At 43.5% G+C, this 26,877-nt stretch overlaps 1 long non-coding RNA gene across 2 annotated transcripts; it reads left to right on the forward strand.

Annotated features, from left to right (window-relative positions):
* Positions 1–11,536: 11,536 nt before the first annotated feature.
* Positions 11,537–26,081, forward strand: LOC140713657 (uncharacterized). Of its 2 annotated transcripts, none has more exons than XR_012095700.1 (2): positions 11,537–11,622; positions 25,599–26,081. It is a non-coding gene; the product is annotated as an uncharacterized lncRNA (long non-coding RNA). The 2 variants fall into 2 exon arrangements; XR_012095701.1 differs by lacking the exon at positions 11,537–11,622 and adding an exon at positions 14,399–14,512.
* The last annotated feature ends 796 nt before the right edge of the window (positions 26,082–26,877 follow it).

Here is a 26,877-nt window from a genome sequence, read left to right on the forward strand (position 1 = left end):
TCTATCTATGCCTCTCATACTCTTATAAGCCTCTATCAGATCTCCCCTCAGCCTCCACGGCTTCAGAACCTCTCAGGATAGTACATACCCTCTAAACCAGGAAGGAGGAATACGGTGGAGGAGACTTCTAGCCTTGTTATATGGATGCCTGTAAGTCATATATTAGAGGACATATCATCTCTTATACTGCAAGTGTCAAGAAAAAAGCTAATAAAGAGAGAATTAATTTAGCCAATCAGCTGAAACAATTAGACCAAAAAAATGCCTTGGCTTCAGATCCTGTTCTATATAAAAGACAGGTTGAAATTAAAACTAAATATGATCTTTTATTAACATATCCTTTTGAAACTCAACTCCTAAAAGATAAAAGTCAATTTTATATTCATGGGGATAAAACAGGTAAATTATTGGCTAACCAAATTAAAGCTTTTATTGCTAAACAACAGATTAAAGAAATTTGTAAAGCGAATGGTGCCAGGACAATTGATCATTTAAAAATAAATGATAACTTTAGAGAATTTTATTCTAAACTTTATAGTTCTGACCTTCCTAAAGATAATACTGTAATGAATAACTTTTTAGACCAATTAAATATTCCTACACTTTCTGTGGATAACAAAAAACAGTTGGATCAAACTAATTCTCATGAAGAAATTGCCAAAGCTGTAAGTTCACTGCACTCAGGGAAGGCTCCAGGTTCTGATGGATTTTCTGGAGAATTTTATAAGGCTTTTTCTTCACTGCTTATTCCTCATTTATGTTCAGTTTTTTTGGATTCTTTTAAGTTGGGTAGGTGTGGTGAACTACATATACCTGTCTGGGTAAGCCCCTCTGCTGACTGCTCCCACAGACCCCTGTATAAAGGCGATTGGAGGCACTGCTCCTCCCTCAGTCTCCAGGATGTTGTGTGGTGGTCTCTTGCTGCTAATCGTGGTCTCTTGCAGTTAATATAAGCCTATCGTTCGCCTCCCGTCTCCGAGAGTTATTGATGGTGCATCAATTTTATTAGCTGCAATTTTAAAACATGGAGAGCATTTTACGACCGGATAAATTGGACATTGATCCTCAATCTCCCGAAGCAGCCATTGCCTTTGAACTCTGGCTTGCATGCTTCCAATCGTACCTGGAAGAGATTCCCATGACTGAGCCTGCTATCATGCACAAAGTTCTCCTCTCCAGGGTCAGTCTGCGGGTATACTCCCTAATCAGGGACCTGCCGACCTACCAAGGGGCACTGGACACCCTCAAAAGACAGTACTTGCAGCCGGTGAACATTGTCTATGCGAGACATCACTTAGCGACGCGGCGGCAGCGGGCCAGAGAGTCGAGCGCTGAGTTTGTCCGGGCCCTACAGACACTTGTGTGGGCCTGCGACTACAGGGGACGGATGGTGGAACAGCATGCGGAGCTCCTGGTACGAGACGTCTTCGTTACGGGGATCAGGTCCGTGTACGTGCGCCAGCGGCTGCTGGAAAATGCCGATCTTACCTTACAGTTGGCGATCGAGCTGGCCGACACGCTGGAGGCTGCTCTGCACAACGCTGATGCTGTCCAGCTGTGCGATCTCCTGCCGGTCCCATGGACACTGCAGACCCCACCACCCGCCAGCGAATCGACCACGGCTCCTGCCAGTCGCAAGTCCACGCAGTGTTACTTCTGCGGACTTGAAAAGCACCCCCGAAAACGCTGCCCAGCCCGAGAAGCTACTTGCTCCAGCTGCGTAAAGAAGGGTCACTTTGCCAAGGCCTATAAGTCTAAACCACGAGCGGGGTTGAGCAGCGCTGTGTGCGAGGCATGGGGGTCGCCATCTTGGTCGCCACCATCTTGCCTGCCTGCCTCGTGCGAGGCATGGGGGCGGCCATCTTTGTCGGCGCCACCTCGCCCCACCTCCGACCCAAGGGTGCTTACCGGGCACCAAGACGGCGATTCAACTCTGGCCTCTGTAACCCTCGACCAAAGCGCTCCACACCAGCTCACAAGGTCAATGATGGACATCCTGGTGGAGAGGCGCAGGATAATCTGCCTGTTTGACACGGGCAGCACTGAGAGTTTTATTCACCCGGACACAGTGCAACGCTGCAGACTCGTGACATGGCCGGTAAGCCAGAGGGTCACCGTGGCTTCTGGGTCGCATTCCACAGACATCCGGGTGGGTTGTGTAGCGACATTGGTGGTGCAGGGCACAGAATATCGGGACTTTGCGTTACTGGACATGCCTCAACTGTGTGCCCCTGTGCTATTGGGGCTCGACTTCCAGAGCCACCTGAAAAGTGTGACAATGGAGTATGATGGGCCCCTCCCACCAATCACTGTCAGAAATCCTCAGTTTTGTGGGACTTCGTCATATACCCCGCTACTGACCACACACACACACCGACCCGCACATCCCACCCAGCACCATGCCAACAGCCGCGCTACGGACACCATTTACAGCCTCTCCACCCTCAAGGTCCCTCCCCCACCGCTGTTCGCCAACCTGACCCCCGACTGTAAACCTGTGGCAACTAAAAGCAGGAGGTACAGCGCGGGGGACAGGGCCTTCATTAAGTCGGAGGTGCAGCGGCTGCTCAGGGAGGGGATCATTGAGCCAAGCACAAGTCCTTGGAGGGCCCAGGTGGTCATTGTTCAGACCAGGCAGAAAAATAGGATGGTCGTGGACTATAGCCAGACCATCAATAGGTTCATACAGCTTGATGCGTACCCCCTACCCCACATCACGGATATGGTCAATCAGATAGCTCAGTACAAGGTGTACTCGACCATAAACCTGAAATCCGCTTACCACCAGCTCCCCATCTGCCAGGAGGACCGCCCCTACACCGCCTTCATACAGGTGGCAGGCTCTATCACTTCCTGCGCGTCCCCTTCGGTGTCACGAATGGTGTCTCTGTCTTCCAGAGGGAAATGGACTGGATGGTGGACCAGTGCCAACTGAAGGCCACGTTCCCATATCTGGATAATATCACCATCTGCGGTCACGACTGGCAGGATCACGACACTAACCTCCAACGATTTTTCCAAGCGGCCAAAGCTCTTAACCTCACCTATAACAGGGACAAGTGTGTGTCTGGAACCACCTGACTTGCTATTCTTGGGTATGTCGTGGAGAACGGGGTCATTGGTCCTGTTGGAACTCCCTCTTCCCACCACCCTCAGAGCCCTCAAATGGTGCCTGGGCTTCTTTTCCTATTACGCCAAATGGGTCCCTCACTACGCAGACAATGCCCGCCCCCTGGTCAAGTCCACCGCATTTCCCCTCTCAGCCGAGGCCCGCGCGGCCTTCAGCTGCATTAAAGGGGACATTGCCAAAGCAACGATGCATGCGGTGGACGAGACCATTCCCTTCCAAGTAGAGAGTGACACCTCTGATTTTGCGCTGGCTGCTACCCTCAATCAGGCAGGCAGGCCAGTAGCATTCTTCTCTTGTACCCTTCAAGGCCCTGAAATTCAGCACTCCGTGGTGGAGAAAGAAGCCCAGGCCATAGTGGAAGCTATTAGGCACTGGAGGCACTATTTCACCGGCAAAAGGTTCACCTTGCTGACCGACCAGCGCTCAGTTGCATTCATGTTCAGCAACCAACAGCGGGACAAAATCAAAAATGATCAAATTTTGTGGTGGAGAATGGAACTCTCCACCTACAACTATGATATCCTGTACCGGCCTGGAAGGCTCAATGAGCCCCCGGATGCCCTATCCCGGGGAGTGTGTGCCAGCGCACAGCTCGACCGGCTATACGCCCTCCATGCAGATCTTTACCACCCGGGGGTCACCTGATTTTACCATTTCGTGAAAGCCCGGAACCTGCCGTACTCCCTTGAGGACATCAGGACGACGACCAGGGACTGCCAAGTCTGCGCTGAGTGCAAACCGCACTTCTACCGTCCTGAAAAGGCACAACTTATCAAGGCCACCCGCCCCTTTGAGCGTCTGAGTGTCAACTTTAAGGGCCCCCTTCCCTCCACCGACCGCAATGTCTACTTTCTCAACATAATCGACGAGTGCTCGCGGTTCCCCTTTGCCATCCCCTGCCCCGACACCACTGCCACATCCGTCATAAAAGCCCTGCGCCAGCTCTTCACTCTGTTTGGATATCCCTGCTATATCCACAGTGATAGAGGGTCCTCGTTTATAAGTGACAAGCTGCGCCAATACCTGCTGGCTAGGGGTATTGCTACTAGTAGGACCACGAGCTATAATCCCTGGGGAAATGGACAGGTGGAGAGGGAGAATGCCACGGTGTGGAAGGCCACACTCTTAGCCCTTAAGTCAAAGGGATTGCCGGTCTCTTGCTGGCAGGAGGTCCTCCCCGAGGCACTCCACTCCATCCGCTCCCTGTTATGTACGTCCACCAATGCCACCCCTCATGAGCGACTCTTTTCTTTTCTCAGGAAGTCTGCCACTGGGACCACCCTACCGGCTTGGCTGACGTCCCCAGGGCCAGTGCTGCTCCGGAAACATGTGAGGAGCAATAAATACTCCCCGTATGCCTACGTGCTCTTACCTGATGGGTGGGAGGACACGGTCTCCGTCCGCGACCTGGCGCCCGCAGGAGCACCAGACCCCTACCCCGAACACTCCACGGTAACTATGAACCCTGTACCCGAGGTGACACCGTGCACACCGAGCCCTACACAGACTCCTCACGACACTCCCATACCGGGCGCCTCGCACACGCATGAGGGATTACTGACGCCTAATGGGCTGGCACCTCAAGTCAGGCCAGAGCCAGCACAACCACAGTCTCCGGTGCAATCACCATCGGCACTGGTGCAATCACCACTGGTGCTACGTAGATCGCAGCGACAGATTCGACTGCCTGATAGACTTAACCTGTAAATATACTTGTCAGAAACTTCGCCCCATGGAGACTCTCTTTTAAAACAAAGGGGGGATGAATGTGGTGAACTACATATACCTGTCTGGACACACCCCCTGATGACTGCTCCTGTGGCTCCTCCCACAGACCCCTGTATAAAGGTGATTGGAGGCACTGCTCCTCCCTCAGTCTCCAGGATGTTGTGTGGTGGTCTCTTGCTGCTAATTGTGATCTCTTGCAGCTAATAAAAGCCTATCGTTTGCCTCCCATCTCCGAGAGTTATTGATGGTGCATCAGTAGGTTTCCACAATCTTTTATAAAGCTTCTATTTCGCTTATTCTTGAAAAGAATAAGAACCCAACTGAATGTACATACCCTCTGAACCAGACAGCATCCTAGTAACCATCTTCTGCACCCTCTCCAAAGCCTCAACATCCTTCCTCTAGTTGGGTGACCTGAACTGTAATGGAAGCATGTTAATTCGTAGGAGTGTATCAGAAGGTCCTGTTTTCCTCATCAGAAAAGTCAATAACTAGGACATCCAATATGTTGGGAAATGACGGAAGCATTGAAATAAATTGAAGAAATGTATTTTCATTGGTAATACAGTAGGGTTTCTAACATGTTGAGAACATTGAATGAAATAGGAGGGGGTGGTGGAAACGATATTGAACATCAGATCAAAAAAGTATCTGCTTACTACAATTTAAAGGGGAAAAAGAGTAGGCACAGGGTCTCTTATTCAGTCAGCACAGACACTTCATTTAAAGTCAACTCCTTTCTTTGCCATAAATCTTCATGATTAAAGATTTTAAACATTGACAGTGAAAGTCACCGTGCTTGAAATTACCATTGCTTCTCAGTACGTTCACCAATGACTTCATGTTTCAACATCTTCCAGCTGATCATCTCTTGGTTGAGCCCATGCTGAATGGCTGTCTGTGATGGAGTCATCAACTCCATGTGGAATGGTCTTTAATCTGAGAAACCAAAAGCAATGTGTGTTTATTGATCTCAATAACATTTGTCCACCAGTGACCCCCCCCCCCCCACCTTTTAAGGTTCTCACTGTGGCTATACACTTTGCTCTGTGACTTTTTCTATAATGATTTTGTACTTGTGGTGTTTTGCAGTTTTCCCTTCCACCCTCAGCTCAACTTTATTGCCCGACGTACAGCTACCCTAGTCCACATTTCAGAGACCTCTTCCAAAAATTCTTTGCTTTTCCACCTCTTGTTTTCTCCTCCTTTAAAACCTATCCCTTGAACTCCAGTACTATGCAAAAGTACTAGCTACATACATATATTATGTCTTTTCAGTTACCAACTAACAATTGATATTACTGAGCTAATACAAAGCTAAGTACTCTTATTTTTGTTTCCTAACCACCTTCCTATTTTAATCAATACTGTGCACAAGTCTCAGGCAACCTAGTTATATATATCTGCCTAAGAGCTTTGCACAGTACTGTAAATTCAAGTCTGTCAGTTTTCAATTTGCTTTAATTGTCATGTGTACATTGAAACATGGAAACATACAGTGTCATCTGCATCTATGACCAACACAACCCAAAGATGTGCTGGGATCAGGCCACAAGTGTCACCATGCTTCCAGCACCAATATAGTACAGCCACAGCTTACTAACCCTAATCTGTACCTCTTCTGGAATGTAGGAGGAAACCGGAGCACACAAAGGAAACCCATGTGGTCACAGGGAGAACATACAAATTCCTTCTAAAAAGCGGCAGGAATTGTACCCCAATCTTCTATTGTTGGCTCTGTAAAGCATCGCACTTAACTGCACTCCCACACTATTTGTTAACCGCCTTGCGCAGTTCAACTCGCCTGCATAAATATTAGAAAAGAAAATTAGTTCATATTATACTCATAAGAATATTCAAGGGGAAATTCACCGGTGTCTCACCTCGAGCAGACTGACTGGCAGAGGGGGTGGGGTGGCTCTGTTGGTGAGGAATGATATTCAGTCCCTTGCGAGGGGGGACATAGAATCTGGGGATGTAGAGTCAGTATAGATAGAACTGAGAAATTCTAAGGGTAGAAAGACCCTAATGGGAGTTATCTACAGGCCCCCAGACAGCAGTCTGGATGTAGGGTGTAAGTTGAATGAAGAGTTAAAATTGGCATGTCACAAAGGTAATGATACAGTTGTCATGGGGGATTTCAACATGCAGGTAGACTGGGAGAATCAGAATGGTACTGGACCCCAAGAAAGGGAGTTTGTGGAGTGCCTCCGAGATGGATTCTTAGAACAGCTTGTACTGGAGCCTACCAGGGAGAAGGCAATTCTAGATTTAGTGTTGTGCAATGAACCGGATTTGATCAGGGACCTCGAGGTAAAGGAACCATTAGGAGGTAGTGACCATAATATGATATGTTTTAACCTACAATTTGAGAAGGAGAAGGGAAAATTGGATGTGTCAGTATTACAGTTGAACAAAGGGAACTATGGAGCTATGAAGGAGGAGCTGGCCAAAGTTCAATGGAACAATACCCTAGCAGGGAAGACAGTGGAACAAAAATGGCAGGTATTTCTGGGAATAATGCAGAAGGTGCAGGATCGGTTCATTCCAAAGAGGAAGAAAGTTCCTAAGGGGAGTAAGGGGCGGCCGTGGCTGACGAGGGAAGTAAAGGGCAGTATAAAAATAAAAGAGAAGTATAACAAAGCAAAGATGAGCGGGAAACCGGAGGACTGGGAAACTTTTAAAGAGCAACAGAAGATAACAAAAAAGGCAATACGCCAAGAAAAAATGAGGTATGAAGGTAAACTAGCCAAGAATATAAAGGAGGATAGTAAAAGCTTCTTTAGGTATGTGAATAGCAAAAAAATAGTTAAGACCAAAATTGGGCCATTGAAGACAGAAACAGGTGAATTTATTATGGGGAACAGGGAAATGGCAGATGAGTTGAACAGGTACTTTGGATCTGTCTTCACTAGGGAAGACACAAACAATCTCCCAGATGTAATAGTGGCCAAAGGAATTAGGGTAAAGGATGAACTAAAGGAAATTTATATTAGGCAAGAAATGGTGTTGGATAGACTGTTGAGTCTGAAGGCTGATAAGTTCCCAGGACCTGATGGTCTGCATCCCAGGGTACTTAAAGAGGTGGCTCTAGAAATCGGGGACGCATTGGTAATCATTTTCCAATGTTCTATAGATTCAGGAATAGTTCCTGCTGATTGGAGGGTGGCTAATGTTATCCCACTTTTCAAGAAAGGAGGGAGAGAGAAAACAGGGAATTATAGACCGGTTAGCCTGACGTCAGTGGTGGGAAAGATGCTGGAGTCAATTATAAAAGAGGAAATTATGACATATTTGGATAGCAGTAGAAGGATCAGTCCGAGTCAGCTTGGATTTATGAAGGGAAAATCATGCTTGACTAATCTTCTGGAGTTTTTTGAGGATGTAACTATGAAAATGGACAAGGGAGAGCCAGTGGATGTAGTGTACCTGGACTTCCAGAAAGCTTTTGATAAAGTCCCACATAGGAGATTAGTGGGCAAAACTAGGGCACATGGTATTGGGGGAAAGTACTGACATGGATTGAAAATTGGCTGGCTGACAGGAAACAAAGAGTTGCGATTAACGGGTCCCTTTCGGAATGGCAGGCTGTGACCAGTGGGGTACCGCAAGGTTCAGTGCTGGGACCGCAGCTGTTTACAATATACATTAATGATTTAGATGAAGGGGTTAAAAGTAACATTAGCAAATTTGCTGATGACACAAAGCTGGGTGGCAGTGTGAAATGTCAGGAGGATGTTATGAGAGTGCAGGGTGACTTGGACAGGTTGGGTGAGTGGGCAAATGTATGGCAGATGTAGTTTAATGTGGTTAAATGTGAGGTTATCCACTTTAGTGGCAAGAACAGGAAGGCAGATTACTATCTAAATGGAGTCAAGTTAGGAAAAGGGGAAGTACAACGAGATCTAGGTGTTCTTGTACATCAGTCAATGAAAGCAAGCATGCAGGTACAGCAGGCAGTGAAGAAAGCTAATGGCATACTGCCTTTTATAACAAGAGGAATTGAGTATAGGAGTAAAGAGGTCCTTCTGCAGCTGTACAGGGCCCTGGTGAGACCCCACCTGGAGTACTGTGTGCAGTTTTGGTCTCCAAATTTGAGGAAGGACATTCTTGTTATTGAGGGAGTGCAGTGTAGGTTCACAAGGTTAATTCCTGGAATGTTGGGACTGTCATATGTTGAAAGATTGGTGCAACTGTGCTTGTATACACTGGAATTTAGAAGGATGAGAGGGGATCTGATTGAAACATATAAGATTATTAAGGGATTGGACATGCTGGAGGCAGGAAGCATGTTCCCGCTGATGGGTGAGTCCAGAACTAGAAGCCACAGTTTAAGAATAAGGGGTAGGCCATTTAGAACAGAGATGTGGAAAAACATTTTCACCCAGAGAGTGGTGGATATTTGGAATGTTCTGCCCCAGAAGGCAGTGGAGGCCAAGTCTCTGGATGCATTGAAGAGAGAGTTAGATAGAGCTCTTATAGATAGCGGGGTCAAGGGATATGGGGAGAGGGCAGGAACGGGGTACTGATTCTGTATGATCAGCCATGATCACAGTGAATGGCAGTGCTGGCTAGAAGGGCCGAATGGCCTACTCCTGCACCTACTGTCTATTGTCTATTGAGCAGGATTTCAGTGCTGATAGGTTCTCCACCCCTTGTTCCATTGAAACGATACTGGGTTTCGGGAATTTATTTTATGTCAATCCTGTATGCATCTGTGGTTCAAGTTCTGTTTTAAGAGGACTGTTTTCTTAATGAGAACAAGCTTGCAATTGTGCATTATGGTGCAAACATTTCAATAATTATATACAATATATTCTACTTGTTCTCAGTGGCTTACTTAGTAGATGTCTCTGTGACTAGAGCTAATCTAAATCATTTGTTTAGGAATTTATCAATTTTATTGCTCTTCTTCAAAATTTCTCTTCTGTGTTTAGTCCTCTTTATAGGCATTGTAAGTTGTAAGTTGAGACCATAATGATGAAGGTCTCGGCCTGAAACATCAACTGTTTATTCATTTTCATAGATGCTGCCTGACCTATTGAGTTCCTCTAGAATTTTGAGTGTGTGTTACTCTGGAATAATAGCATCTGCAGAATCCCTTGTGTTTACATTATGAACAGTTTTGAGTGTACAAATAGGTAAAAATTATTTTCCCTAAGTGAAAAATCAATGACAAGAGGTAATTGAAAATTAATACAGAAATAGGAGACTATAATTGAATTAAATATAGATTTTGTTTTAGAAATGTGCAATGCTTTTCCACAGAAAATGGTTGAGGCAAAGCTTATTAATCCTTCAAAGGAGATAATGTTAAATGTCCTGACCAAAGGAAGATTTATAACCCTGAGTTGAGTACAGAGATAGAAAAGAAGGAGATTGAGTTATCTATGCATAATGTTGTCCATTGAACTGTTGACCTGCCTTAGGCATGTCTAAAGTTGTATCATCTTAGTGACCTTTCACACCTATAAAGGTAAATGTACTTTGCTTGACAAATACCTCTATTTGGTACAAACAGTTTCAGTCTTTTCAATAGGTTGATATTCTGGATTGAATTTATCAGACATGTCACAGAATACAATTTAGGTTTTGACTGGTAGCTGTGAGACAAAGTGATTACTGAGAAAAGCAAGGAGACTCACAAGAGCCATCTATTCAGCTTGGTTCTGTTCTCTATTAGATCCTGTCACATTTCTCTCTCCCTGATCAATCCAGATCTTGCTATAGCCACCCCAGGGTCCCATCATCTTGTTTTTGTCCCATCCTCCATCCAATCAATTTGCTCCTCCAATTCACTAGTCCCCTTCCTCAGCCGTTCCCAACTGCCCATCTCGTATCCTTTATTTTGCTCCAGATTTCACCTTTCTTTCCTATCATATCCCATTATCTGCTGGATTTTGTTGCCCATACAAAATGTTTAGATATGAGCCAAGTGTGGAGAGACAGAGAGAGAGAGAGACTGAAGCAAATCAACAGTTTATTGGCTTTAATGAGAATTGATGCAGAATTTAAAGGAAAAGAAAAACAATAAATTCTAGACCAAAGGTCAGTTAACTAAAATTGTCAAGCTGAAAGATAAATTCCAACATTGCAGCTGGAAGCAATAACTGGATAACAAAGATTTGGCTTCTTGAATACCTTTGTGAGTATCTTTTCAATTTTGGATTTTGCTGATCATGAAAGTCACCATCAAACTTCCCTATTATGCACCATTTTAAAAAATCACCTATACTTGTTATTTCAATTCATAATTCAAGACAATTAAAATGTTGTCCACAATGTAAGCTGAAAAGTTTTCTATCTTGTCCAGGCATGCCTGGGTGTGCTTAGCCAGAGTGGATGCTGCAAGGCAGGACCAGTTTTAGAATAGCTGTAAACTTCTGTGAAGGATTCCTCTATTTGAGACAGATGTTTCCCAGAATAACTGATGCCAAGATTAAGGAGGGCATTTTTCTTGGTCCACAAATGAAACAGGTCAGCAATGACAGGCAATTCAAACAACTTCTAGTGGGACTGGAGAAAATTGCATGGAAGACATTCAAGGACGTTGTTGAAAAATTTCCTGCCAACTACAGAGCACCAAACCACGTGCAGCTAGTTGACAACATACTTCAAGCATACAAAACCATGAAGTGCAGTATGTCACTAAAGATTCATTTTCTGCATTCCCATTTAGACCTCTTCGCTGCAGATCTTGGCACCGTCAGTGATGAGCATGGAGAAGCAGTACAGCGCAACAGGGATCCATCAAGGACACTTAAGTGAGAAGCCTCAGACACTGAGTACAAATGAAAATCATCAACAAAACATCTTCAGCTTAGTTGAAATATTGCAAAGCATCAGCACCGTAATGCAATTAACTGCATTATATTCAATAAAAATTAATTTCTTGTTTTTCCAAATTCCTACATGATGCAAGTAGTTTAGAACTATATTTCTGTTTAGCTTCAAGTGGTCGATCATAAACAAAAAAATATTCTGAGGAAGCAACATTTTTGAAAAAAATTGCTGTACAGTAATATTGCTCCTTTACAGTGTCTATTGAAATGGTAGGTCTCTTTCCCGAACAAGGATAAGGGAAAACAGGAAGAGGAAACATTGCTGTGCTTATGGCCAAGTCTCAACAATACTAGTATAAAAATATGGGAGCTAAATATCATCATAATGAAGCAGTAATTAGCTGGAACGTGCATACTCACAAATGCAGTTGCTGAACCTGTTGTGCAACCTGCCTGTGTGAGTTTATAGACCCTGCTGCAGAGCCTGTGGTTGTGACACCCTGTCTATGTCACTATTTCAAAACTTTCCTCCTCCATCTGCCTATCACGCCTTCTCATCTGGATCCCTTTATCTCTGGCCACCTCTCGTTCCATCTCTTCCCAACACCTTTTTTTATACCAACTGTTTCCCTTCTACTTTCCAGCCCAAGTGAAAGATCCTAAGGCGAAACATCGACCAAGCATTTCACAGATACTGCCTGACCCATTGAGTCCTCCCAGTATTTAGTTTGTTGCTTTTGTATAGGCCACTAATAATCTTTGTCCTACTGGGAGTTTTGGTATCTGCTATGAGAAGAGAGTAAGCATCAACCTTTTAATGACCAGCCTATTAGCTTTAGAGGGAGCTTGCTTACAAGACTGAAGTCACCGATATTGAATTTATTTTACCATAACTTCTACATTGTGTCAAGTTCTTTAGATTCTGAGCCTAGGAATGTCCAGTGACGTATTGACTATATGTACTGTTGTCATATAACCAACATAGCATCCTATTTATTATAAAAAGGCCCTGTTGCTACACAGTAGGACAACAATGCCAAGCAAGAAGCAGCCCACACACGGAATCTGGGAGGCAACATGGAGGATGGAAACAGTTAAGAGTCCAGGAATATCACTGATGCCTCGGCCCAGTCAAACATATCAGGAACTCATTACGTTTGCTTGTTCCTTTCCAGATGGACTGCGTAGCTGGTGGCCAGAGGGTGAGGAGACTCACATGGTGATTAACTGGCACTCAGCATTGGGGGGAAGGGACAGGGTTTCCTGTCCCATGTATCTCATTCCCTCAGATATATTAACTATGTTGATTCGTTCATCCTGCATCCAACAAATGGAGACTCATACCTACTTTAGATATTCCCAGCTGTAACGAAGGACTGTGGAAGAGTATATGGCAAGTTGGGATCACATTCCCCATGTTAAACTCTTCAATTCTTCCATCCTACAATCTTGCACCAGAAAATATAGGTTGTTAATCCTGAAGCGAATGGTTTAGTGATACACAAATCACTCACCTTCTTTGCATCAGACTGGCACAACCCTACATCCACTCCAGAGTACAAGCACAGGCATGAAAGTGTGGGATTTGTGGAAAAAATTCATCCTTTAAACAGAGCGAGGTCTGCATTGTTGGAGTAGATGTATTGTGGTTGAGAAGGAACACTTGGCTTTTCTAGGGGTGCGAAGTGAGTCATTTGCATGGCTTTCATGTTAAACAGGATATTCTTCCAGAAAAGCATGGGCTATATTTATCCTCCAATCAATATCTACAGATAGATTACTTGACCATTTCTCATTGTTGGTTGTGGGCCCTTAATGTCTTCAAGAATTGTTCTGAGAAAAACGTATAGCAACAGTGATTATACAACAGAAGCTCCTTGACTTGTTCGGCATACCTCTCTTGGAGAGACACACGCATGGGTAGGAATTGGAGGGATTTCGATCATGAGCAGCAATTTAAATTAGCATTGGTCGTGGGATGAAGAGCTTTTCCCTGTGCTGTGCTGTCTATAACAATAAGCAATCTGCTACACTTTGCAGGGTGAGCAGCATCTGTGAGGCAAAAGATGTGTGTCTTGTGTTTTAGTGTGTGTTCCATTCCTTGAGGATGTAGATGGTTTTCATTTGATAAAAACTCATTTTGTTTTTTTCAGCAAGTTGAATTTTTGTGGGGGTGGGTGACATCATGTCGTATCCAAGACTATAAGACATGGATATTTCAGCGTATTCTAGCCACTTAGGTAGATCGGTCACCTGAAGAGAGTGTAACATTGCCTCTAATATTTTGAGCAGTTTTACCAGTGAACAACTGGAACTGTTAAATGTCAAAGGGTAAGGGTAAACTGTCAGGCTGAACATTTTCCAGTGCATTTGTTCTTCAGCTTTTTCCTTCAGTCTGCTGCATAATTCATTACAAAATCTTAAATGGGGCCTGAGAGGATTTACACTTCAGTGTTCTGGACAACCCTGCAGGCACTTGTGTGATATTTAGAATAAGTGCATTCTAGCAGCAGGGCTCTTAAAACACATGGATAAAAAAGGGCTATCCTACTTGATACCCTACTGAGAAGATTAACTGGGCTGAATTTTTGATAAGATTGAACCTAAATACTTCAAGTTACCATAAATACCAGTTTACAACTTGCCCTTGTGTATGACAAGTCACTCACTCCTCAGTTAATTCAATAAGTAGAGTAGAGCTACTAGGACTTGATGTTTCAATCCCAGTGATAAAGTCAGCACTCTTGATGTTAGCAGTGGCTTGGAGTGGTGACGATGAGGGTTCCAGTCTTGCCTGATGTATGCCTAAATTCTACCCAACTGAATAATCCAATCTGAGGGGTCATGGAATTGGATGGAATCATACCTGCTGGTCAGTACATTTAACTTAATATTGTCTACATTATGGAAAAAGATTAAAAAAACCAACAGCATAACAAAATTCATTAAATCTGTTATTCTCAGTGTCAATTAAGGCTACTTTTGGGAATTTTATGTGTTCATTTTGTGCAAATTAATGCTTAGTGAATCTTAATGGAAACCTTACAAGGTCAACCTTCAGTAGTACCATTTTGAATTGCCGCATTAGGGTAAAGGGCAGGAGTTCCTATTAGCATCTCCACTACCTTTAAGAGAAGCAAGTTACCTCAGAGTCAGTGAATCCATTTTTTTCTTTACATTTTGTTTTATGGACAGCATAATAATCCATGAGCACACAGCAACCTCTCAGCTTTGACAAATAAAATATGTTGCCAAATACTGCCTCCTCCCCCTTCATCATTTCCGATCCCTTTTTCCCTCTCTCATGTTACCTCCATGCCCGCCCATCACCTCCCTTTAGTGCTCCTCCTCCCCTCCATTTTTCTTTTTTCCACGGCCTTCTGTCTCTTTCACCAATCAACTTTCCAGCTCTTTGCTTCATCCCTCCCCCTCCAAGTTCCACCTATCCCCTGGCGTTTCTCTTTCCTCTCCATTCACCTTTCAAATCTACTCCTCCAACTTTTTTTCTCCAGTCCTGCTGAAGGGTTTCGGCCTGAAATGTTGACTGTGCTTTTTTCCATAGATGCTGCCTGGCCTGCTGAGCTCCTCCAGCATTTTGTGTGTGTTGCTCAAATTTCCAGCATCTGCAGATTTTCTCTTGTTTGTGATATTGCCAAGTAATTAATTTTGGCAACTTTAGATAAGGGAGAATGATACCCTTTTTTAAAAAAAAGCTGTGAAGTCTTCTTCACCACCTGAGAATACAGATGGGGCACATTCAATGCATAACACTTATAAAGTGTCATCCTGGATAATGTTCTCAAACTTTTTGGAATGAAACTTGATTTTTTTTGAGCTACGGCTAAGTATTACCATGAGTAAAATTTGGAAGTGACTATTACCAGAGCTGAGCAGAATGTGCAGTATTGGCTGCTGAATGCAAGGTACTCGAATCATTTAAAGAAATTTCTGGGCTCAGAGCTATGTATAATACGTTCAATTATTATTGGCAGAGATATATAGAGAGCTGTAGTGAATCCAGCCTTCCACATTTTACATAATCCAAATCAGGCTGTCATAGACTATGTAGTAAAACCCCTGGCAAGAGTTTTGCTGAACAATTCTCCTCTTAAATTGTATCAGTTTATATTGAAGAAGTTGTCTTGTGACATGGCAAAGGCATAATGATTAACTCAGTGATTATGCTGCAACTTAAACTTACTTACCTAAAAAAAACCTTCATAAAATGTAAGGAGCAAATCTGACGTTTTGACATATTGGTTTAATGCCAAATCAAGGCAGTGCTTGTTAACCTCGAGCCTTCATGGGAATCTGTGCCGGAGACAGAGATGCAATAAACCTGGTAGTTCATTTAGCAGAGTTCATTTCCAGTTTGAATATAGAACTTGACAGGGTTGTGAATAAACGGCATGCTTTGACAAAGTTATATTACAAATAAAGAGGCAATCAGAAAGGTTATGTGGTATTTTATACTTAAAAACTGAAAACATTCAGCGATCACTCAGCGGTTACTGATGTTGGGCCACTCGAGCCCAGAATGTCAGAGACTCCATGCTAAACCTGCTCCTTTCATCCATCAGAACAGTGGGGAGTGTTCGTTCGCCATCTGTTCCCATAAAAAAGAAACGGGAAAGGAGTGTGTGCTTGTAAGCATGTGTAAACGTGAGTGAGAGATAGGGACACACACATGAAAAAAAGACAAAATGCTTAATACATCAAAAGCAGAGTGCGATGCATATAGATTATAAACTCCACTGTGGATCATTTACCTTGAGGAAGGAAAAATTACTCAATTTGAGGAAGGGTGTATGTTGCATGTGAAAGTGAATGCAAACACCAATTCTGGGACAACAAACGATTCTTTACGAACCGGGGTTCAAAAGCACTTGAAGTACTGAATGGCATCAGAGTACTGCTGTGTTATGCCAGGCTGCCATGTTCTGAAGCTCTAGAAGGAGGATAGCCTGAGCCCTGCGTGGAGCAGGACGTGCCCGGCAATGACTGAAAAGCTGGCACAAAGACCCTTCCCCTATGATCAGTCCTGTCTCTGCCAGCAGTGAAGACTGCAGGAGAAGTGAGTGGGGACTGAATGGAGTGAGTGGGAGGGAAATGAGGGATGATGGGAGAAGCAGATTGGGACAGCTGTGAGGGGCATCTGTAGTGAGGGAAGACTACGAAGATGATTGTGGAAGAAAGGGGTGGGGGCAATCCTGCTGAGGAGACAGTTGGGGGGTGTTGATGAGGTTCAGTGCATGTTTAGAACAGGAGAAGGTGATGGTGAGCAGCAGGAAAGAAAATCACTGGATTGTTGGGGGAGGGGTAAAGGCTTGTTGATGGAAGCTAAAGAGGATTATGCTAGTGATTTTGGTGGGCGGTTTGTGGTTATGATCTAGGAGATTTTCAGGGTAGGAGCAAATGGGGGAGATAGCCAGTGGCCTGAGGATATTAGTAGTGGAGGATGTTGTTGCAAACAGTAAAGTGGACCATTGATGAACTGATATCTAATTGTTTGGAAATCCTGATGGCCCTCATTCATCTGGAATGTGAGCTGTGGGGGGTCTAAAAGGGAATGCAAAAGGTGATTTTCTGGAAGATTACGGCTGGTATCTATAGAGGAAAATGGACAGTTGAAATTTTGGGTTGAGATCCTTCATTTGGCCTGGGAAAAGCAGAGAGAAGATAATCAGTATAAAGAGGTGGAAGGAAGAGGTGGAGCAAGAACTGGCAAGTGACAAATGGTGTCAGATGAGCAGAGGGGGTTTGCAGTTGACTGAGAGAACGATCCATCCCTGCCTCACTAATCACTTGCCAGCTCTTGTCCCATCCCCACCCCCCACACTCAACTCCTGGCTATCTTTCAGTCCAGATGAAGAGTAATGACTTGAAACATCAACTCCATGCCTATCTCCCTCGACAGATGATGAAAGACCCAGTGAGATTGTACTTTGCACCAGATATCAGCATCTGCCGTGTCTTGTGTCTCCGTCTTGAATACCAGGAGGGAGTCTGGCCAGATCCAGGGATCTGGGTGGCAGCATAGTTCAAACTATGGCTGGGTGCATGGCCAGGGGCTGGGTTAGCATCCACACCAACTGTGGTCAGGACCATTGGCATATTTATGCAGTGTTTTTGTATTTGAGCTCAAAGCCTTCTATGCTCACTTTCACCATCAAAACATGAAGGAACCTTCATGAGCTCCCACAGCCCCTGATGTCTCTGTGATTTCAGTCTCTGAGGTTAGCGTGAGAGCATCCTTCAAGAGGGCAAACCCACAGAATGCATCCAGCCCAGATGGGATACCTGGCCAAGTACTGAGACCTGTGCTGATCAACTGGCTGGAATGTTCACCCATGTCACTGATACTAAGGTCTCCAAGACCAAGGAGATAGGAGGTTCATAAGCCAGTCCTCATCAGAGGATTAGATGTGGAGGAGGTCAGCAACTTTGAATTTCTCTGTGTAATCATTTCAGAGGACCTGTCCTGGGCCCAGCACTTAAGTGCAATTATGAAGAAATCAAGGTAGTTCCTCTACTTCCTTTGAAGTTTGCGAAGATTTGGCATGACCTCTAAAACTTTGACAAATTTTTATAGATGTGTGGTGGAGAGTATATTGACTGGTTGCATCACAGCCTGGTATGGAAATATTAAAGCCCTTGAATGGAAAATCCTGCAAAGAGTGGTGAATGCAGCTCAATCCATCACGAATAAAGCCCTCCCCACCACTGAGCACATCTACACGTAGCACTGTCGCAGGAAAGCAGCATCTAGCATCAGGGACACCACCACCATCCAGGTCATGCTCTCTTCTTGCTGCTGCCTTCAGGAAGAATGTACAGAAGCCTCAGGGCCTACCTACACCACTAAGTTCAGGAACAGTGATAACAGAAGTTATCCCCTCAACAATGAGGCTCTTGAACGAGAGGGGATAACTTCACTCCACTCACCTGTCACTGAACTGTTCCTACAGCCTACAGACTTGCTTTCAAAGCCTCTTTATCTCATGTTTTTGATACTTACTGCTTTTTCTTCCTTTGTTTTTGCACAGTTTGCTGTCTTTTGCACATTGGTTGTTTGTCCATCCAGTTGGGTGTTGTCTTTCATTGATTCTATTGTGCTTCTTGGATTTACTGTGTATGCCCGCAAGAAAATTAGGGCAGCACGGTAGATAAATAATAAAAAGAATCTCTCATATTGCATATGGTGACATATGTGACCTTTGATAATAAGTTTACTTTGAGCTTTGAACTGTGCTGAAAGGAGATATTTATAGGGACTGAGTTGGACGCTTCAGAAGTTACAGCGGGAGCTCAGCTAAGTATGGGCCTTTTAAATAAAGCTGAAGTAGCCACTCTTCCAAATTGATCATCTACAGTTTGAAAGACTTCTGTTATCTGGAGGACTCATCTGCAGTGCACAATTTTAAACAAGTAACACCAAAACAACGACTGCTTGCCTCCTGTCCATAACATGCACGCTGAGAGGACTTCCTCTGTGTTTGTTTCATGCCACAGAAGACTTGACATGAGCTTCATTAAATTTTCTATTGTTGCATATTAATTGGAACATTTAAAAATATTTAGTCAGGATTTTACTTAAACTGGATCACTACTTTTTGTAAATCTGAAGCTATGAATTTACCTTATCTCACAAATTTGCCAATTTTTACATTCCTTTGTGAGAACTGCTGCTTTATCAATAGATTTCAATAGGTACATTTAATGTCAGAGAAATGTATACAATATACATCCTGAAACTCTTTTTTGTTTTTATAAACATCCATGAAAACAGAGGAGTGCCTTAAAGAATGAATGAATGACAGTAAATGTTAGAACCCCAAACCCCCCCAGCTCCCCCTCCCATGCATAAACAGCAGCAAAGCAATGATCCCCCCCACCAGCAAAAAAAGCATTTGCACCCTCCTGAGCACTCAAGCGTGCAGCAAAGCGTCAATAAAGACACAGACTTGCAGTACCCAAAAACTACCCGTTCACCCGGTATTTGACATACCATAGGCTCTCTCTCTCTAATAAGGAAAAAAGAGGTGTCTCTGTCCACAGTGAGAAGGAAGACATAACAAAACAACTCGCCGATTTATGGTGTTAAAAGACTGTTGAATTGCTTTTTCCGAGCTCTGTACCCAAAGAATTTGGGTCTCTGGGCACACAGCCTGCAGCCAGCTCACAGCTTTCGATCTTCTGTGTAGTCCCATGACACATCGGGTGGCGGCACTGTCCTCGAATCTGTGAAAATCTGGCACCCTGAAGGTGCATTTGTCTTCCAGGCCACGTCCTTAGCATATTGAAAAGCCGCCGGTTGTGAGGCCCTGAGAGTGGGTCCCATTTCCGCAAAGGACCGAAGTCAGCATGTTATTCCTGGTCAAGGTCTTCAAAAGAACCTGAAAAGGGAAAAAGGAAATATTAAAGATAGAAATAGGGCTGATTCCGAAGATGCCAGCAAAGGGGTTGCCATTAAGCGGCATAATCCTAAGCACCGCCATCAGCCCCAGATGTTGGATGGAAATTTTTTCCTTGACCATCAGTGGTAACCATGTAGCAGCTGCTAGTTCATTCTGCTTTATGAAGTTGTTTCCTTAAGGTAGCTGAATGCTCACTTTAGATTTCTTAGGCTGGACTTGGGCTAAATTCAACCATTGTGTTGTGGCTCCAATCTCACTGAAGAAATGCAAGAACTATTAAACAAAAACTTCAACCATTAGATTTTGGTGGTATATGGAAAGTAACGAAGATGTGGAAGTTGCTATATGAATGCAAGTTCTTTGTTTTTCTGCCTCTGTTGTACATCTGGTGAATACTTTGTTGTTTACATAATTCATCGCAGGTTATATGTAAAAGTATGTGAATGGCATACGTCATTACACCACCACATCATAAGTGAGTGACTCACTAAAGTGAAAACAAAGCATAGACATTTCCTGGGCTCCCATGTTTTTCCTTTAATTAGTTTTTGGAGCTACAAAACCTAACAGTGGTGATGAGCAAGTTTTAAATTGAACCAGAGTTGACTCTCTACCTGTTGAAGTGCAGCACATTTTTCTTTAATTTGGAAGGGAGGAGAGAGATATTGGAGTTAAAAGAAGGCAGAAAATAGATGAAATTCATGGGTTCATAAACAATGAGTACTAGGTGATACTGAGAATAAATAGTAAAGAAAAGCAGAAATGGCTGGCTACATCAGAACGATAGACACTTTCAATTGCACAACAGATAACTGGGGGTGTATACTGAATGAATTGAACAGTATTTTGAAGCAAATGAAATAACCAATGAAAACCAAATAAAGTAGCCAGTGTTACTGACCGTGTTAGGTAGAAGAGCATACAATCTGGTTAAATGTACAATTGCTCCAACCAAATGAGTTAAATGAGAGTTTTGTTGATATCATGAAAGTAATGCAGGAACATTTTGAGCCAAAAACAATGTTGATTGCAGAATGCTTTAAGTTTCATAAGTGGAATCAAAAGGAAGGGGAATCCATTTCAGCCTGCATGGCTGAATCGAAGAAGTGGTCCAAACATTATGGAGCTGGAGGTATAGGTAGAGTACTTAATGAATACTTTGCTTCAGTATTCACCATGGAAAAGGATCTTGGCAAACCCAGGGAGGACTTGCAGCAGACTGAAAAGCTTGAGCATGCAGATATTAAGGAAAATGACGTGCTGGAGCTTTTGGAAAGCATGAAGTTGGATAAATCACCGGGACTGGATGAGATATACACCAGGCTGCTTTGGGAAGAGAAGGACGAGTTTGCTAAGCCTCTGGCAATGATCTTTGCAGCATCAATGAGGATGGGAGAGGTTCTGGAGGATTAGAGGGCTGAGGATGTTGTTCCCTTATTCAGGAAAGGGAGTAGAGATAGCCCAGGAAATTATAGACCAGTGAGTCTTACTTCAGTGGTTGGTAAGTTGATGGAGAAGATTCTGAGAGGCAAGATTTATGAACATTTGGAGAGGCACAATATGATTAGAGATAGTCAGCATGGCTTTGTCAAAGGTAGGTCATGCCTTACGAGCCTGATTGAATTCTTTGATGAAGGTAGAGGCGTAGATGCAATGTATATGGATTTCAGTAAGGCATTTGATAAGGTACCCCATGCAAGGCTTATTGAGAAAGTAAGGAGGCATGGGATCCAAGGGGACATTGCTTTATGGATCCAGAACTGGCTTTCCCACAGAAGACAAAGAGTGGTTGTAGACAGGTCATATTTTGCAAGGAGGTTGGTGACCAGTGGTGTGCCTCAGGGATCTGTTCTGGGACCCCTACTCTCGTGATTTTTATAAATGACCTGGATGAGAAAGTGTAGGGATGGGTTAGTAAATTTGCTGATGACACAAAGGTTGGAGGTGTTGTGGATAGTGTGGAGGGCTGTCAGAGGTTACAGTGGGACATTGATTGGGTGCAAGACTGGGCTGAGAAGTGGCAGATGGAGTTCAACCCAGATAAGTGTGAGGTGGTACATTTTGGTAGGTCAAATATGATGGCAGAATATAGTATTAATGGTAAGACCCTTGGCAGTGTGGAGGTTCAGAGGGATATTGTGGTCTGAGTCCATAGGACACCCAAAGCTGCTGCACAGGTTGACTCTGTGGTTAAGGAGGCATACAGTGCATTGACCTTCATCAATCGTAGGATTGAGTTTAAGAACTAAGAGGTAATGTTGCAGCTATATAGGACCCTGGTCAGACCCCACTTGGAGTACTGTGCTCAGTTCTGGTCGCCTCACTACAGGAAGGATGTGGAAAGCATAGAAAGGGTGAAGAGGAGATTTACAAGGGTGTTGCCTGGATCGGGGAGCATGCCTTATGAGAACAGGTTGAGTGAACTCGACCTTTTCTCCTTGGAGTGACAGAGGATGAGAGGTGACTTGATAGAGGTGTACAAGATAATGAGAGGCATTGATCATGTGGACAGTCAGAGGTTTTTTCCCAGGGCTGAAATAGCTAGCACGAGAGGGCATAGATTTAAGGTGCTTGGAAGTAGGTCCAGAGGAGGTCAGGGGTAATTTTTTTATGCAGAGAGTGGTGAGTGCATGGAATGGGCTGCCAGCAATGGAGGTCGAGGCAAAAGTGATAGGGTCTTTTAAGAGACTCCTAGATAGGTGCATGGAGCTTAGAACAATAGAGGGCTATGGGTAAGACAAGGTAATTTCTAAGGTAGGGACATGTTCAGCACAGCTTTGTGGGTCGAAGGGCCTGTATTGTGCTGTAGGTTTTCTATGTTTCTATTGTCAGTTCAGTGATGTGTTTAATGATGCATCGAGAGATGGCTTAGTTGTTGTAATCTTAAAACAAATATTCAAAAACAGCTCCTAACTGAAGCACAACTCACATTTAAAGGAACAATTGAAATTGTTTTGTCAATAGAAACAGCAGACAGAGACGCAGTTGAGTTGCAGTTGAAATGGATGAGAGCTTGAACAAAATTGTGGCATCTAGTCAGGACTGCCTGTACTTTTTCCATGGATGCTGCCTGGCCTGCTGAGTGCCTCCAGCATTTTGTGTGTATTACTCGGATTCGCAGCATCTGCACGTTTTCTCTTGTTTGTGAAAGTGTACTGGATGATGTCACAGCAGTGTTCAAGGATAACATTAGAAAACTCAAACATATCAAGGGTAAAATAGTGTTGATTGAAAATGCCACACCCAAGTTTTACAAAACCCGGAGGGTGCTGTATATCACCCACGATAAAGGAGCCAGTGAGCTAGATTGCATGGAGACTGAAGGAATTATTTCCAAGGTTGAGTGGAGCCCATGGGTGATCCCAGTAGCCAAGGATCTGTCAGGATCTGTGGTGTTTTTAAGAACAACTCAGTACTGAAAGTAGATCAATACCCTCTTCCCCGGATAGAGGATATTTTTGCAAACCTTTCTGGAGGGAAACACTTCAGCAAAGTGGATTTAGCTGAGACCTACCAACAGATGGAAATGGAAGAAGAACCCAAAGTATTTCTTCCCATAAACACTCACAAAGACCTTTATTGCTATTTTTGAAGTAGTATCTTCACCTGCACTCTGACAGAAACCAATGGACCAGGTACTGCAAGACTGTTCAGGAACTCAGTGCCACCTCAATGACGTCATTGTCACCGGCAGGGATGACAAGCAACATCTCCAGAATTTCAAGGCAATGTTAAAAAGATTAGAAGATTACAGGCTCAGATCATGATGTAACAAATGTAAATTCTTTAAAGCGAATATTACTTACTGTGGTCACACCATTGACACAGAGGAATTACACAAGAATGCTGAGAAAATTCAAGCTATGGTAGATGCCCCAAGGCCAACGGACCTGTTATAGTTCTGGCCCTTTTTAGGATTTGTCAATGACTATAACAGGTTCCTGCCAAATCTGGCTAACGTGCTCCACCCCTTGAACTCATTACTACAGATCGGGAAGAAATGGCCATGGACAAAGCTGTGTGAGGTGGCAAAGGAAGTGGTGGTGTTAGGCACTGTACTCACACATTATGATCCACATTGGCCAGTGACTCCTCACTTTATGGCATAGGGACAGTCACGTCACGTTATGAGTGATGTAAGTGAATGCTTCATTGTCTCTGCATCACATTCCCTTACCACTGCAGAGAAAAGTTATGCACAGATTGACAAAGGGGCCTTGAGTCTGGTTTGGGGTGTAAAAGGTTTTACTTAGTACTTGCATGGGAGGGAGTTTGCCTTCATTACTGAGCATCAAATACCAGTGTTCATTTTCAGTTCACAGAAAGGTGTTCCACTAACAGCAGCAGAAGGAATACAGAAATGGCCTCTATTTCTTGGAGGACACATTTACAAGACAGAATTCAAGAGGACAACCAAAGAATTGAAATGTGGATGAATTGTCTCACTTACCTTTGAAAATTTACAAAAGCGGACACTATTCCTGATGTATTCAGCAGAGATAATCCCAAGGGTAGCTAGAAAAGACCCTACACTGTCTCAGGTCTACGTGGCAACACAAAATAGCTGGAATGTGCAGGAGAAATTCCAGTTCCCCCATTTTTACCAGTGCCGGGATGAACTTGCCCTTGACAGGTATTGCCTTATGTGAGAATTGAGAGTTGCTGTACCATCCAAGCTGAGAGCTAAGGTATTGGAGGAGCTACATGCTGGTTACCTAGGCATGGTAAAATAAAAGCATTGACTAAAAGCTTTGTCCAGTGGCCTGGGACAGATCTGCAGATCAAGAAGCTTTGCATGTACTGTGCATGATGCCAACAGTCGAGAACAAAGGTGTCCAGAGCTGTCAGAACCACTTTCTGCAGTGCCAGAGTCAACTCCTACAACCACCATGGAGGAGATCCCAGACAGAACCTAAGATTGTTTCGCAGCTGCAAGTCTCACCTGCCATACAGTGACACTCCCCCATTCTCCCCCCCAACCCTTGCCAGGAAAGGGCATTATCCCACAAGAATAAGTAATCTTTCATAGTGATTACGTTACTGAATGTCTTTATAGTAATTGTATTATATAGTATACCGTATATATACATACTGTACATGTATATAAGTTGAGATGCATTTAATATTGAGTTGGAGTTTATAGCTCAGCAGTGAGGAGTGTTCTGTATTTAATATTTCAGTAATATTTGAATAATATTGTAAATATATTGTTTGCTTAAGCATTCTTTGTTTGCTTACTTAATTTATTATGGGTTATATGTAAAAATAGGTCATTATGCCAGCACATCATAAGTGTGCTCCACACTAAACTAAAAATGAAGCATACATGTCCTCTTGGTCTCCCTGTTTTTCTTTCAATTAATTTCTGCAGTTACAAAACATAGCAATTTCTTGTTTCATTGCTGGAGCTGTGAACTTGCTGTGCACACTCTGGCAGCTAGTTTCACATTATAACAGTGACCATAGTTCAAAGTACTTCATTAGTTGTAATGTTTTGCAATATCCTGAGAAGTTCAAGTCCTTATCTTTTTCATTTTTCAGAGATGACTGATAACACCAATGACATTGACAATTGGTGAACAAGTTGGCAGATCTGGACCGGCCAGAATGTATTTATCCACCTGCTGATCTTCTTGCCATCTTACTCTGCTTCCAAGTGATGAGAAGACACCGAGAGGATGAAACTGGCAACAAATTCTTACCGTGTATTGTGGAGGATGTCATCATCCACATTGGTCAACCTGAAACAAAGGGCTGGAACTTCCCTCTAAGCTATTGCTACACAGTGAACTAAATCAAAGTACACACTGTGTTGCATATGTGCCATTTCAGAATTTGAAACTACACGTAATGCATTTTGTGGTGAGTGTGTGTTGATGCTGTGATCCTGTTGGATCGAAGTGTCTTGTGGTGTGTCTGTTTCTTAAGCAATGTAATGATTCAAAGACTTTCAATTGTACTATCAGCTTCCAGATAAAACATGTAAAGAGTGCGCTGACATTGAAATAAACATCTCTTTGTGTATATACTGGTTGGTTTCAATAAATTCTGAAGACATTACTTTAAGAAATAGGATGAGTAATTTGTGAGATAGGTTGCCAAATCTACTTTCAATTCCAAGAGACATTGTCACATGAGTTATGGCAAATGCAATTACCCACATCAGCCACCATGAAACAAATGAGATGACATGTTCTCTGAGTTACTGCCATTCTGACACAGTGAGCCAAATCAAAGTGCATATAATCAGCTGCCTGTGTCGTGTCAGAAATCATAAAGACTATTAATTGTAATGTCACTTTATACATACAACGTGTGTGTATGTGAGTAAACGTGTGTTCTCTATCGATGTGATCTTGGGTTGCTTCTGGTCGTGTTCTAGAGGCTTATTTTCCATTTCTAGAAATGGTAAATGGTTGGCATTGTTACCCTATAGGGTGTGGGTGGAAAGTGTGGCAGAACTTCAGCATGTGACAGCACATGCTCCATCTCAATAAAGACACAGAGTTCACAGTTGCTATTGTTGTCCTGGATTTGTGGCTCATGTACAAGGGTGTGCAACACCGGCATCTCCTTTCAGCCCAATTAAGATCTTTCATGTTTTCAAATGTGGAAATAGGGTTCTAATTGTAAAGTAGAGTATTATTATGCCTTGGGAATTGCATTGGATTCTGAGCGTTATTCTAACAGTACCTGTTGAGAAACAGCAGGAACCTGGTTGCACTAAAATTTGAAAAAGTATTTGTACAGACTGCTGCTCAAGTGCCGACCTTGGAAAGGAAGCTTAGTCAGCAGGATACTCAAGTGGGACAAATCATAT

The sequence above is a fragment of the Hemitrygon akajei genome, chromosome 20 (genome assembly GCF_048418815.1).
Source record: "Hemitrygon akajei chromosome 20, sHemAka1.3, whole genome shotgun sequence".
Lineage (NCBI taxonomy): Eukaryota > Metazoa > Chordata > Chondrichthyes > Myliobatiformes > Dasyatidae > Hemitrygon > Hemitrygon akajei.